Below are 14,489 nucleotides of genomic sequence, written 5' to 3' on the forward strand. Positions count from 1 at the left end.
TTTTTTTGCCTTTAACATTTGAATGGCAGTTTAGCTGGATATAAAATTTCTTGGTTCAGATCCTTTTCCTTTGACACTTCGGTCAATTCAATTTGATACTTATTCCTTGATAAGTGATCTCTTTTTCTCTAGACTTTTAGAATGTTTTTGCCTTCTGAGAGCCACTTTAATATTTCTAAGTGTGTATTTTTCCTTATCTGTCCTGTTTGGTGAATTTGAGGCCCTTTCAAACTGAGATCTTTCATCTTCGTTCACAGTTATCCTCATTATTTCTTCAAATATCTCTTCCCTTGATTTATTTTCCTTTCCTGGGACTCCTGACGTCTAGATGTTAACACTTGTGTTTCCATCTCTCTTTTTTGTTGTTGTTGATGTATAATTTCATTCAATACAACGCAAAGATCTTTAGTATTCACGCCAACGTTTTTGACCAGTTGCATGACCTTGTTACCATGACCCCAAAATAAAATTTTAAAAAATTTTCCATCTCTCTAGCAAGTTCCCACACATCCCTTTCTGGTCTGTTTTTACCTCCTAAATTGCAATCATTATTGTGACTTCTTTTACCATAGATTAGATTGGATTTTTCTAGAGCTTCACGTCAGTAGAACCATAAAGCAGACACTCTTCTATGTCTGGTCTCCTTCATTTAGCATAACGTTTTTATGATTCATTTATGTTGCCTCACTAGTTCTCCCCTTTTTTGCTGAGTGATTTACCATTGTATTGATATACACTGTTGTTTATTCATTCATCTGGTAGTGAACATTTTAATGGTTTCCAGTTTAGGAGTATTACAAATAAAGTTCTATAAACACTTATGTAGGAATCTTCATGTGGGTGTATTTTCATTTCTTTTGAGCAAATGCTTAGGAGTAGAATTGCTGGATCATGTGATAAGTGTATGTTTAACTGCCAAACTCTTTTCCAAAGTCACTGCACTGTATTACACAACCATGAGTTTTTCTACCTTCTTGCCAGTGTTTGCTTTTGCAAGTCGTTTTGATTTGGAATTAGTCATTCTGGTGGATGTGAAACAGGTTTAATTTTCATGTAGCTGATAATAATGATGTATGGAGCACCATGAACTATTGGACATTTGTATATTTTCTTTCTGAAGAGACTAAATCTCCTGCCCATTGTATATGGCGGTTGTTAATCATTTTTAATGTTAACTTTAGGAATTCTTTATTTACTGGATATAAGTCCTTTGTGAGCTCTATGTGTTGTGTGTTCTCTTTCCCATTATGTCTTGTTTATTCATTTTCTCAATGATATCTTTTGATGTACAGACATTTAAAATTTTGATAAAGTCCAATTTATCCTTTTTTTTTTTTTTTTTTTATAGGGCTGTACCTATAGCACATGGAAGTTTCCAGGCTAGAGGCTGAATCAGAACTGCAGCTGCCACAGCCATAGCAACACAGGATCCGAGCTGCATCTGCACCCTACACCACAGCTCACAGCAATGCCGGCTACTTAACCCACAGAGCGAGATCAGGGATCGAACCTGCATCATCATGGTTACTGCTCAGGTTGGTTACCACTCAGCCACAATGGGAGCTCCCAATTTATCAATTTTTTGTTTTTCTATTTTTTATTTTACTTTTTTGTCTTTTCTAGGGCTGCACCCTTGGCATATGAAGGTTCTCAGGCTAGGGGTCCAATCGGAGCCGTAGCCACTGGCCTACGCCACAGTCACAGCAATTCGGGATCCGAGCCTCATAGGCGATCTACACCACAGCTCACTGCAACGCCGGATCCTTAACCTACTGAGCAAGGCCAGAGATCAAACCCGCAACCTCATGGTTCCCAGTCGGATTCGTTAACCACTGAGCCACGACAGGAACTCCCGCTTTCTTAATCCTTCTTGGCTTCTTCCTGGAAATGTTCCTCCATCTGATATCCCAGTTCCCTGTTTCATTCCTCCCTCAGCTGCAGTCTCTTCTGCAATGTATTCTACCTCATATGTTTGTCAACTGGTTTTTCACCTAGAATATTTCCATTGGGGTCCTTTCACACTTTCTTGTTCTGTTTTGTATCACTCACATCTTTCCTTATTTCTTTGGCATGTTTCTAATGCTTATTTTAAAATTCTCAGTCTGTCTGCTGAACAGGGCCGAGTCCAGTGGTATCTCTAATCAGTTTGCTTTTCTTTTGACGCCATCGTACTTCTTGGATTCCCTGTCGTTTAGCTGACGAGCTCATTCCTGGAGGGGGTTGCAGTGATTCTGTCTGGGGCTGCACGTTGGGGTAAAAAAACAAGCCTGACTCTCATCTCTGTCAGCATCGATGAGCCCAAAGAGATGACAGTCCCAGCGTGGAGACCCCCAAGCACCAGAAGCACCTAGTTCCCCCCCTCTTCCTCCTCCCCATAACTAACTCCACAGGATTAAGCCTCACTTTGAGGATGCCAGGAAGCAGCAGCCGGGGAAGGGGGCTGTCTGCCCAGGTCACCAGCCTCCAGGTCTGGAAGAGAAGTGGGTGGCAGAGGGACTGTGGGGACCTGCTGCTTCTCTCTCCACTCCTGCAACGGCCCCACGGTGCTTGGTGCATGGCCGCACTTGTGCCATCTGCCCGGGCTCCACATGTGAGAGTGCTTGGCCTTGGTTCACTTGGACAAGTGGGCCTGGGGGGATGTGCTGGGGAAGGCTTGACGCAGAGGATTTTCTTTTCTGCAGTCTTCTCCACCTGCCCCCCCGCCCCCCGAAGACCAGCCCTGCCCCTTCTCCTGACGGCTGCCTCCCCACCCCCACCCTTGCACACACCAATTTCAAACCCCCTTCCTTCTCCCCAGGAGATTCCGTTTCGCTCCACGATTTCCTAGACTTGTGACGTTTTTTGCTCTATTGTTACTCTAGTGTTGACTTGAGGAAGAAGGGCCTGGAGCCACACGTCTTCCTGCGCTGTTAGTTTCAATCGGAAGTACGTGCGGCACCCTCACCCCCACGGCTTCACCAGCAGGAGCACAAAGGCTTCAAAAGAAAACCAGCAAACGGGGGGACTCAAGAGACTCCTGGAGTCAGTGACATTAGAACAGATAGACCAAGAATTTTTAAGGAGCACTAGAAATAAGGAAAGCTAGTGGCAACGTAAAACAGAATGAGAACGTGCTAAGCAATAGAACCGTGTGGAAATATGAAATATGGTTTCATGTGAAAAACCAGCCTTATCATCTGTTCCTGCCCAACCTTTGCATGCACCTCTCAGCTCACTCTTCTCCCAAAAAAGACGATCATGGCCTCCAGACCTTTGCGCAGGCTGTTCCCTCTGCTTAGACTTCTGCTGGAAGAATTCTGGTGCATCCTCAAGACTCCCTTCCTGCAGGCCTCTCATGGTCAAGGTGATCCTTACTCAGTGGTGGCACAGGGTTCTGGAGTTGGGAGACCAAGGTGCCTGTCCTGTTCTTCAACTGATTGTGCGACTTGGGAAAGTCACACTATCTCTCTGGGCCTTTGGTTCCTTTGGGGGGAAAAAAATATGAATGTTGGGTTAGATTATTCCTAGAGTCCCTGTGAACTCTGACATACCTGGTGTGGTGGTGAAGAGTGAAGGTTCTGGACTTAATCACTGCGTGTCGATGAGTGGTTATTTCAACTCATGAAGCCTCATTTACTAACCCAGCATAATGGTTAAGAGCTTATATTTTGGGGTTGGACAAATGGACTCCATCATCCCAACTCTGCCACTTGCCTGCTGTGTGACTTTATGCAAGTTACTTAGCCTCTCTGTGCTGTGTTTTGTTTTTTTGGGTTGTTGTTTGTTTTTGTTTTTTTCGTCTTCTGTAAAATAGGGTTGATACTAAGGGTGCCAACCTCAGAGTTTAGGAGCACAGTGAGTGTGGCTATTGTTCTGGTGGTGGTTGTTCATCATTATAGACTTCTCCATTCCATGCAGCAAATTCTTTTTTTTTTTTTTTTTTTTTGTCTTTCTGTCTTTTCTAGGGCCACCCCCGCAGCATATGGAGGTTCCCAGTCTACGGGTCTAATCAGAGCTGTAGCCGCCAGCCTATGCCAGAGCCACAGCTACACGGAATCCAAGCCTCGTCTACAACCTACACCACAGCTCATGGCAACGCTGGATCCTTAAACCACTGAGCAAGGCCAGGGATTGAACCTGCAATCTCATGGTTCTTAGTTGGATTCATTAACCACTGAGCCACGAGATGGGAACTCCTTTTTTTTTTCTTTTTGCCATTTCTTGGGCTGCTCCTGTGGCATATGGAGGTTCCCAGACTAGGGGTCTAATCAGAGCTATAGCTGCCAGCCTACACCAGAGCCACAGTGACGTGGGATCCGAGCCGCATCTGCAACTTACGGCAACGCCGGATCATTAACCCACTGAGCAAGGCCAGGGATCGAACCCGCAACCTCATGGTTCTTAGTCGGATTCGTTAACCACTGCGCCACGACAGGAACTCCCTCCTTTTTTTTTTTTTTAAGCAACTTCTTGATATTTGTCTGCCAAGCTCTCCTAAATGCTTTCTAAAATTCTACCAAATTTTACTGCTTAACAGACGCTGTCCATTAAATTGTAACTTTGAAACAACCTTGCAAAATGGAGATGACTAACCTTGTTTTATGGATGAGGAACCTGCATCTGCAGACATTAAAGTCATTTTCAAAGCTGCAGGGCCAGGACTTAATCCCCTATCTGCCTCCTCCGTGGCCAGGATCCTTCCACTACACCACAGTGTTCAGAAAGATTAGACTGAGGTTTGGGGGATTACGGAACAAACCCAGATGGGAAAGCTCGGTGAGAAGTCCCCCTCCCCCTTCCACATGTGCTCCAGCTGTCTGCCTGCCCTAAGCCATCCACAAGATGCTTTTGTAGGTTTCACGCATATGCAGGCTTAGTGATGGGCCAAGAAGTTAATTGAGGAGGCAGAATAAGGGTGAGTTGAGTAGTTAGGGGCTCATATGACCTGGGATAGAGAGCCAGAGGGGCCCTGGGAAAAAGAGAGCAGTACTTTTGGCGGGCACGGTGTCAGCAAAGAGGAGGGTTGGGATTTGACAAGCCCAGAGCTGAAGCTGGAGAGCAAGCCCACGGAAGCAGATAAAGGTCTCACTGAGAGGCAGTTCCAGAGGGTGGCACTGGGGCTGACCCTGCAGGTCTGAACATGAGGCTTTACCTCTCAGAGGTTGCAGAAAGGCTGCTAGTACCATTTGGGAGGACACAGGATCTCTGTTCCACAGCTGGTTAAATTGGCGTGTGTGGACTCAGTTTAATCCTAAAGCCTCACGTTCCTTATTTGCAGTTTGGAAATCACATTCCTGGTTGCGTGGGATTATTGCCGGGATCCAGTGAGAATATTTCTTGATGAGACTTTCTGTGACTTCTGTTTGAAACTGCAGGAGTTGCTGTTGTGGCTCAGTGGTAACGAACCTGACTAGTATCCGTGAGGACGTGGGTTCAATCCCTAGCCCTGCTCGGTGGGTTCAGGATCTCCAATTGCTGGGAGCTGTGGTGTATAGGTCCCAGAGGTGACTCGGATTTCATGTTGCTGTGGCTGTGGTGTAGGCCGGCAGTTGTAGCTCCAATTCGACCCCTAGCCCGGGAACTTCCATATGCTGCAGGTGTAGCCCTAAAAATAAATAAATAAATAAATAAATTTTAAAAAATAAAACTGCCCACACCACCTCTCCTCCCCACCTTCCTTTTCTCCATCTCGCTTACCACCACTCGGCATCCTGTTGATTTTACGTATTTTCTCACTGTCTGCTCAACCTACCAGCAGGAACTTGAGCAACTAGAACAGTCCCTGGCATAGAGTAGACGGTGGGCGAATAACTGTTGGTTGAATAACATATAAAGAAGACCCTAGGACATACAGGGGATGTTGAGGCCATGGCTGATGGATCTTAGTGTGGGAGGGCAAAGGCACCAGAGAAGCCAGGACAGCCCACTTGTGCCAAAACAAAACATGTGGGGTCTAGATTTTAGGGTGCTGGATGGGCCTGAGCACCCTTAGGCAAATAGGAAGCCCATGATATTTGGCTTCCCTGCTTTCTTTAGTTTTTTAAACCCCAAGGTGTAACAAACTACCTCAAAAAAAAAAAAGTCATTCCCAGCATCATCCCTGCCACTCTAAAGGCTAGGAGAAAAAAGCACTGGTTTGGGAGCCGGACAGATCCAGGGGCACTGTCTGGCCATCCACTCTTTAATAGAGGGGCGTTAGTTGGTTCATGTAACTTGGATGTTCAGAGGAAGGTTTCAGGCATGGCTGCATCTGGGCGCTAAAGCAATGTCATCAAAGACTCAGAGTCGCTGCATCTCTCTATTCTACCTTAGGGCTTGCTTTATCTTCAGTGCTCCTCCCTACTGCCCCACACCCTCCCTCACACACCATCTAGGTAGAGAGAATCTTCCAGCTTAAGCCATCTAAGTGGAGAGAGTCTTCCAGCTTAAGCCAGTTGGGACCCACCTTGGGGCTGTTGGGAGTAGAATCAATCCTTTCCAAACCACTCGGCTTAAAAAATGGCGGCGGAGGGTGAGTGTGGTTGCTTCCCAAGAACACTGTGATATTGTTAGGAAGGGGGAATGGATTCTGGGTGGCCAAAAATGACAACATATATCCACTACAGTCATCAGAAGGGGAAAGATGGAAAGCTGTAGAAACATCTGTGCAGCACTTCACAGTTTGCAAGGTTCCTTCCCTCCCAAGAAGCCAATATTGGATGCAGAATGGCATTTAATTTCCCTGCTTTACAGATGAGAAAGTAGCTCTTGAGTAATTGGCCAGGACTCTGACTTGTAACCCCAAGCTACCCCACCCATCTCAGCCTCTTTGTGTAAAATGATGAACCCTGGGGGGCTGACCCCAGAGGGAGGGGCCCTGATGTGACTGAAGTCCCTCCCTTTGTGGTAGGAGGGCCTGTTCCAGATTTGAGAGGGCCCTAGGAGGCTGCTATCCTGTGAAAGCCCAGGAGGAGCTGGTCTGGGGGCAGAGGACTGGTCACGGGGCCGGACACACACAGTAAGAGCCCTGCCTCGCTCACTGCCAGAACCTCAATGTGCGTGTGTGTGTGTGTGTGTGTGTGTGTGTGTGTGTGTACACGCATACGCACGGGCAGAGGGAGGTAACGTGACACACTGACGCAGGGCATCAGGGGTCTGCCGTCCATCCTGGTGGCAATAATGGAAGTTGTCCTGGCATGTGACTGGGGGAGGGGTCACCAGTACACTGGATGTGGAGCCAGGCAGGCCTGGCCTGCATCCCGGTTCTCCCGCCGCGTGACTGCTGGGTGATCCCGCACCTCCCTCCCCCTTTCTGAGCCTCAGTTTTCTTTTCCGACCCAGAGCTGATAATTCGCACCTCACTGGGTTCTGGGAAGGCCGAACAAAAAGCTCCCAGGTGCTTTTGTCCTTAAGAATTCCTCCCCTTCCCTCTTCGTAGTGTCCTGTTAACAGCTGTGTGACCCTGGCCAGGTTACTTAACTTCTCTGTGCAATGGGAGCAATGATGGCCTCTAAGCCATGGTGTTGTAAGGATGAGACAAATGAATGCCTGTAAAGCACTTAGTTTTTTTTATTATTTATTTATTAATTCTTTTTTAAGGCCACAGTCGCTGCATATGGAAAGTTCCTAGGCTAGGGGTTGAATCGGAGCTACAGCTGCCGGCCTACACCACAGCCACAGCAACATGGGATCTGAGCCGCGTCTGCGACCTACACCACAGCTCACGGCAACGCCAGATCCTTAACCCACTGAGTGAGGCCAGGGATCGAACCCACAACCTCATGGTTCCCAGTCTGATTTGTTTCCACTGCGCCACAAAGGGAATTCCTGTAACGCACTTACAACAGAGCCTGGCATACTAGTTACCACTCTTACTACTCACTAGCGTGTATTCTGGGCCTTTATCTCATTGTTCGTTGTGAAATTCTCATTCTTACAACAGCCCAGTGACATAGGCGCTTACTGTCCTCATCACCACTGGACCCATGAGTAAACCGAGGTTCAGGAAGGGGAGGTGACGTGCCCAAGGTCACAAAGCCAGTAAGCAGTGGGGGCCGGCCCTGCTCAGCTCTGTGCCCTTGGGTGGGACCTTCACCTCCGTGGGCCTGTTTCCTCTCTGACGGTTGGGGTGCATCCCTGCCCTGAACCTCCAGTGTCACCGTGAGTATCAAATGCAGTAGCGCCAGAGCCTCCACCGTCTGGAACACTCTGGAAACGTGAGGCACACTGTTATCCTGGGCCCAGGGCAGAGAGACCTGCCTCTGGGAACATCACTGTACTCCCTGTTCTGACTCGAGCTGGCTATTCAAGAAACCTAACACACGCCACCCAGGGATCGTGCTTGTGTTGGCTGCCACCCAGAAGGTTACAAGTTCATGGCCTATTTCCCCGAAGTCCAGAGGTGCCTCGGCCTCCTCTTGCAGGGCCTACGTGGGGCTGTCTGTGGAGTGGAGGTTTCCTCTCCTCGGGCCCCAGTGCCGGGGCGCGTGGGGCATGGGGGCAGGGAGCGAGAAGAGCCACGGTGGTCCAGGGCCCTGCGCCAGGACCAGCTGAAGTCGGGTGGTGTGGGGGAGGAAGGGTGTGTCCAAGGTCACTGGCCTCGAGCGGGGTCTCGGTTGGAGATCCTCCCCTCCCCCCAGGGCACACCCTGGGTGGTCCCCGCTGCAGGGCAGACCACCCGGGATGCAGAGATCCAGGTCCCCGGCCCCTCTGTGTGACTGCAGGCAGGTCACCTTGCCTCTCTTCCAGAAAGAGGAAACCTTCTCTCAGGGATGCTGTGACGACCTGGAGTAAAATGACATCTGGGCGGAGTGTAGACGTGCATATGAGCCAAAAGGTGGCTGTGTGTAGTCTCTTCATGTACAAACATACAGTGTACATATTGCAGACAGAACAGTGTGGTTTGTTTCCACTCTCATTACTGCTTTAGGAGTTTACACTTGCCCCTGGGGCACAGAACCATCCACAAGTGATCTTGAATTCTGGAGGGGTTGCTTACTGGCTGTGCGACCTTGGGCAAGGTACTTAACCTCTCTGTACTTTCATTCTGTCACCTTTAAAAAAGGGATAATAACAGGGCCTACCTACTAGATCATTGTGGGGATTGACCACATTCATGGAGGTGAAAGTTTAGGGCAATGCCTGGCACATAGTAAGCGCTATTAAAATGGACACTGTTATTGCAGCAAATACAGTGACAAACTACGTAAAGTAAGACTCTTCCTAGAATAGTCTCAGCTTGAAATATTCTTTTCTTTTTTCTTTTTTCTTTTTTTTTTTTTTTTTTGTCTTTTTAGGGCTGTACCCGCAACATATGGAGGTTCCCAGGCTAGGGGTCTAATCAGAGCTGTAGCCTCCAGCCTACACCACAGCTGCAGCAACGCAGGATCCGAGCCGTGTCTATGACCTACACCACAGCTTACATCAACGCCGGATCCTTAACCCCCTGAGCGAGGCCAGGCATCGAACCTGCAACCTCATGGTTCCTAGTCAGATTCGTTAACCACTGAGCCACAATGGGAACTTCTGAAATGTTCTCTTCAGTTGATGGTAATATCTGGAAAGTTAAGACATCAGCGTCCACGTTATGCCTTAAAGACATCCTGGTCCATCCAGTAATACACACCCCAAATCTTAGCTGGTTAGGGGGAGCCCTCTCCCTGCTGTTGATTGCTGTGTGGCCCTGGGGAGGTGATATACCCTCTCTGTGCCTTCCTGTTCTTGTCCACTGTGAGAGCAAGGATGGGCCGGCTGTGTCAACTGGGACAAAGGAGCTCCCACTTCAGGGGTGCTGCTTGAGGTGCCAGAGTGCAGGGGGGTGGCAGACACCTCAGGGACACACAGCACATCTCTCCACCCTTCCCCCCACCACTCAGCTTCCAGGCTTGGCCCAGAGCAAGGTGGCCTGGGACAGGACATGTCCTCGCCGTGGGATGGTGAAAGCCTGTGTGCCCATGGAGCAGCCATCCCTGAGCTTCCGCTTCTCTGGGCGCTCCAGCCACCCCAGGCAGGTGTCACTGGGACCTGCCATCTCCCTCCCCCGCCTTCCTGCTGCCAGCTCTCCTCCCACCAGTTGAACCTTGACTGGCTTCAGTCCTCTGCCCACAGAGCCAGTTTGTGGCATCAAGATCCTCCAGGCACCCCAGGGAGCCACGGGACAAATCTTTGGCTCCAGAACCCAGACCCCTGGGACTTCTGATTCCAGGTCTGCTATGTGGCCTTGGACGAGGGACGGCCCGGCTGAGTTTCAGAGTCCTCACCTGTAACATGGGCTGGCAATGAGGCACGTAAGTGACGCGGGGCGTGCCGAGTGTCTGCTCTTGACCAGGCTGAGCTCAGGGAGCAAAGCCCTCTGTGGCTGGTCCTGGCTGCCTCTCTGTCCCTTGTCACCAACAGTCGGCTCCTGCCTTCTCTCCGCAACCTCTGCCCCCTGGCCTTTGCACATTTGGGTCTCTTGTCAGGAGTGCCCTTTCTCTCTCTGTGCTTAACCCCACCATCCTTCCAGCCTGGCTCTCCTCCTACCCCCTCCATGGAACCTTCCTGGGTGACCCTGGGTGGTCTCTTTATCTTTGCCTTCAAGAGGAAAAGAAAGCATCAAGCTGCCTGGCGGGATGTTTGTGAGAGACAGACAGGCAGACAGGTCTGGTCCTCAGCAAACATGGCACCCCTGGACTATAGGAACTGGAGCCTCCCCCACTTCATTAACCCTCCACCCCACTCCCCACCAAGCAGGGGTGCATAGCAGCCGGCTAAGCTTTTTGGTTTCTAGAGTCTCAGAGCTAGAAAGACCTCTCAGGGCTTTCCAGGTGGCAGGTGTGCAGTGAGCCCAGGAGTGAGTGGCTGTGGGCCAGGTGGGCAGAGAAGGTTCTGTCTGTTCTCAGCTCCTATTTCTCACCTGCCCGCTTGCCCCACAGTCCTTCCTCTGCGCCCAGTGACCGTGACTGCTGAGTGACATTCATTGCCGGCTTACCAGGCTCTGTTTTAAGCCTTTCTATGTATTAACTCATAATCCTTACAACCACTCTGTGGCTTCTGTCCACCTCCCACTTTGCAGATGAGAAGCCTGAGGGGTGGGGTGGGGGGGTCTCTGGCCCTGAGCTCCCCAGCTTGAGAGGGGCCGAGGCAGGATCGGAACCTGGAGGCCTGGCTTCCTGCGGCCCAGCTGCCTCTGCAGCCACTCACATTGACCCATCACCCTTCCACCCACCTACCCACATTCCTGCCCAGCCTGGCCGGGCACCAGGTTCTGCCCGGCTTGGGGCTGCCACCATCTGCAGAGCGGGATCCCTGCTCTTCAGAAGCTCGCCGTGGTGAGGCCACCACCCGCGGTTGTCTGACGCTGATAAACACGCCCAAGGTCTTGAGTGCCCGGGTTCTGGGACCTGGGAGAGGAGCTCCTACTGCCTGGGCTGGAGCCTGTGTGTGTGTGTGTGTGTGTGTGGGTGGCCCAGCAAAGCTGAGGTCGAGAGGGAAGTGTGATGGGAAGGCTTCATCGGGTGGACAGCAGGGAACGTTCCAGACCAGTTCCAGACCAGGGAACGCAGTGTGCAGAGGTGCTGAGGGTGGAGGTGCTCAGGGGACAGCTGGCGTCTCATCAGAGCCCTCAAGACTCAGTGGCTTGGTGGCAGGCAGGGCTGACACCCAGCCTCCCAGGGCACTCCCACGTGTTTTCTGCTGGGATGGGGTGCTGTCAGCAGCGGCTAGAGGCCTGAGCCTTGCTTTCTCCCAGCACCTGGCCGACTGGCCTCTGGGGATGTCCCTCCTTGGGTCTGACCTGCAGTCGGCTCTGACCCCCACACATTCCTTCCAGAGCCCCTCCACCCAGGGGCTGCTTTACCGCAGCCATAAAGAACTTCTGTCAGTGAGTGAATGCTGGCCAGAGATGCTGGGCTTGGCTGAGACAGCGATTCTGTGTCCCTTCTCTCTGACCTGCAGCTGAAATGTTCCTGGACTCATCTTTAGTGGTACCCCCTCCCTGGGCAGCTGCCGCAGCTCAATTTGGTGTTGGAGGACCCCCTCCAAGCCCCACCCCCATTCCCCACGCCTGCTAGAAGCCCAGGGAGTGTTCAGCCCTTCTCTTCAGCCACCTCTCCTTGAAAAGAGCCAAGAAGGTGCCACTGACAGCCCCGAGGGCACTGGCTCTGGGCTGGTTCTGATCATTCCCTGTGTGTGTGTGTCTATGGGGAGGAGGGGCTGAGATCCAGGATAAGTCTCTCCCCTTCTTTAGGCCTCAGTGTTCCCATCTGAGCAATAGGTTAGTCTCTAAGGCAGTGTTTCCCAAACTCATCTGCTCACAGGATGATCTGCCAGGCCCTGCCTGGGGTCTGGGGTGTGGGTGGGAGGACTAGGAATTAATTTGGGTGAAGGGTTGTTATCTTTCATCTCTTTTGAAATTTGAATACAGGAGTTGCAGTTGTGGCTCAGCAGGTTAAGAACCCAATTAGTATCCGTGAGGATGCGGGTTCAATTGCTGCCCTCGCTCAGTGGGTTAAGGATCTGGTGTTGCTGTGGCTGTGGTGTAGGTCTCAGATGAGGCTCAGATCTGGTGTTGCTGTGGTGTAGGCCGGGAGCTGCAGCTCCGATTTGACTCCTAGCCCCGGAACTTCCATATGCCGAGGGCGCAGCCGAAGAAGGAAAAAAACAAAAACCAAAAAACCCAAAACTGAATACAGCCACACCATGGCATCTTTTCTTTCCCAACACTCCCTTAGCTCAAACCTCTGATCTTTATCACACCTAACAATGCTGGGCAGGAAGGGGCTTGTCGGCCCTGGGTGGATTTTTACATATACGGACACTTTTACTACCTCTCAGATCATTATAAAGCATACCTCCATCACCCCCAAAAGTTCCCTCATATGCCTCCCAGGCTGTACACCTCCCTGGGTGCCCCTTGGGAATGGGACTTTTCCCGCAGTCACCTCAAGTGATTTCTGTGGTCTGTATATTTGGGAACGTCTGATCGAAGGACCTTCCCCAGCCCAGACATTCTTGGACTGCCACCTCTAGACTCGGGGCTCCCCCGGGACAAATAACAGCCCCTCTGGCCCTGCCAGGTACCACTAGTGAGTGCAAGGCGGCCTTCTTTGTCTCGCCTATCAATTTATTAGGCTGGTGGGTAGGGGAGCCGTAGAGGGTGTCCCAGGCCTGGGGGCTGGGTGGAGTGGGGTGGGGGGGGTCCTTGGATGAGCTGTGGCAGAGAGTCTGGAGCAGGGCTGACCCCTGGGTAGGTCCGTGTGGATTCCTGCGCAGGGCTGGACTCAGCACCTTCTGTCTGCGTGATCCTGCTCATCTTCTCCAGAGCCCCCTGGGCCTTTCTTTATTCCCCCGGAAAGGGGGACACCTGTATCTGGCTCCCAGTGTTGTTGATAAAGATTAAAGTACGACCAGGGATGTCATATTCAGTACCTGGCCTGCCTTTGGGCTCTCCGGATGGGATGTTGGCTCAGAGGTGCAGGAACTGACCCAGCATCACTAGGAAGTGGTGAAGCTAGGATTTGGACCAGACTTGCTCGGTGGGTGACAGCTGACAGAATGATTTCCCTGATAAGCCTCAGTTTCCCTATCTGTCAGTGGGGCTGATAACCCCACCCTGCCTTAATCACTAGGATGTGGTGAAGAGCTGATGCACTTTGAGGATCTGATGCAAGGGGAGAAAGGAAAAGGTTTAATGGAGTAAAGCAGTGGGTTTCCTGTTTTCATGGTGGCGCACTGGCCTTTCTGGGGCCAAGAACAGAGTCCCTCTCTTGGCACCAACAGGGTACCAGCATCTCTCCCCAACCTTGGGTGCTTTGTATCATGGGATCTGAGATGACCCAGAAGGCAGGAAGTGTAATTGGAAAAGGCCCAGTCTCATAGGCACCCAGATGGGGTTACTTCTGGGCTCTGTGTGTGTCCAGTGGCTTCACCTCTCTGAGCCTCAGCTTCTGAATCTGTAAGATGGGAACCATAATCACCATTCTGACTCTGTGAGTTATTGTCAACACCCAAGAGAGAATGGAAAACGGGTTGGGGACACTTTGGAAGCAGAAAGGGCTCCCCCCAGGCAGGTGGCAGCTCAACCACCTCCAGCTTAAGTGTGCTGACTCTCTGGTGACGGCTGGCTTTGGGCCAACACCTGACCAAGACTTGATGGAAGCCTCCTTGCTACCCTGGAGGGCTGGTGCCATCCCATTTCTGAGACAGTGCAGGGGGGCGGGGTTCCAGCTGTGGAGGCCGGCAGATCTGGGCTCAATTTCCAGCTCCAACATTGCACCTCTGAACTTCTGTTTCCTTCTGCTGGGGGTGGGGTCGTCAGTACCTAGTTCATATGGGGCCTGGCACACCGTTGGTACTCAGTAAGAAACTTCGACTTATTCAAGGACAGCCCCCCTGGCTGGTTCGGTGCAGACTCAGATTCCTGGGTGTATGAATGAGGGGGGGAGCGGCTGCTGCTGTTGGGGAAAATACGGTTGGTGACCCCAGCTAGGGGTTCCTTTCCTGCTGTGCTTTTATTCCACAAGGTGTCCGGCACAATGACTGGTGCATAGTAG

At 51.0% G+C, this 14,489-nt stretch overlaps 1 protein-coding gene across 4 annotated transcripts in view; it reads left to right on the forward strand.

Annotated features, from left to right (window-relative positions):
- ALPL (alkaline phosphatase, biomineralization associated) overlaps window positions 1-14,489 on the forward strand; it is a 59,842-nt gene that overhangs the window by 17,371 nt on the left and 27,982 nt on the right. The window contains exon 2 of one of the 4 annotated variants that reach the window (XM_021097684.2): window positions 10,163-10,244. The exons of 1 other annotated variant lie outside the window; for it this stretch is intronic. The gene's annotated coding sequence lies outside the window, so the exon portion shown is untranslated. Of the gene's footprint in view, window positions 1-1,348; window positions 1,536-10,162; window positions 10,245-14,489 lie in introns of those variants that run through there. 2 more of the 4 variants (XM_084963263.1, XM_021097681.2) reach the window with 2 other exon arrangements.

Source organism: Sus scrofa, chromosome 6 (genome assembly GCF_054392235.1).
Source record: "Sus scrofa isolate SSC_HxYL_T2T_F1_AM1 chromosome 6, Sscrofa_HxYL_maternal_Yorkshire_Landrace_v2.0, whole genome shotgun sequence".
In the NCBI taxonomy this organism is placed as follows: domain Eukaryota; kingdom Metazoa; phylum Chordata; class Mammalia; order Artiodactyla; family Suidae; genus Sus; species Sus scrofa.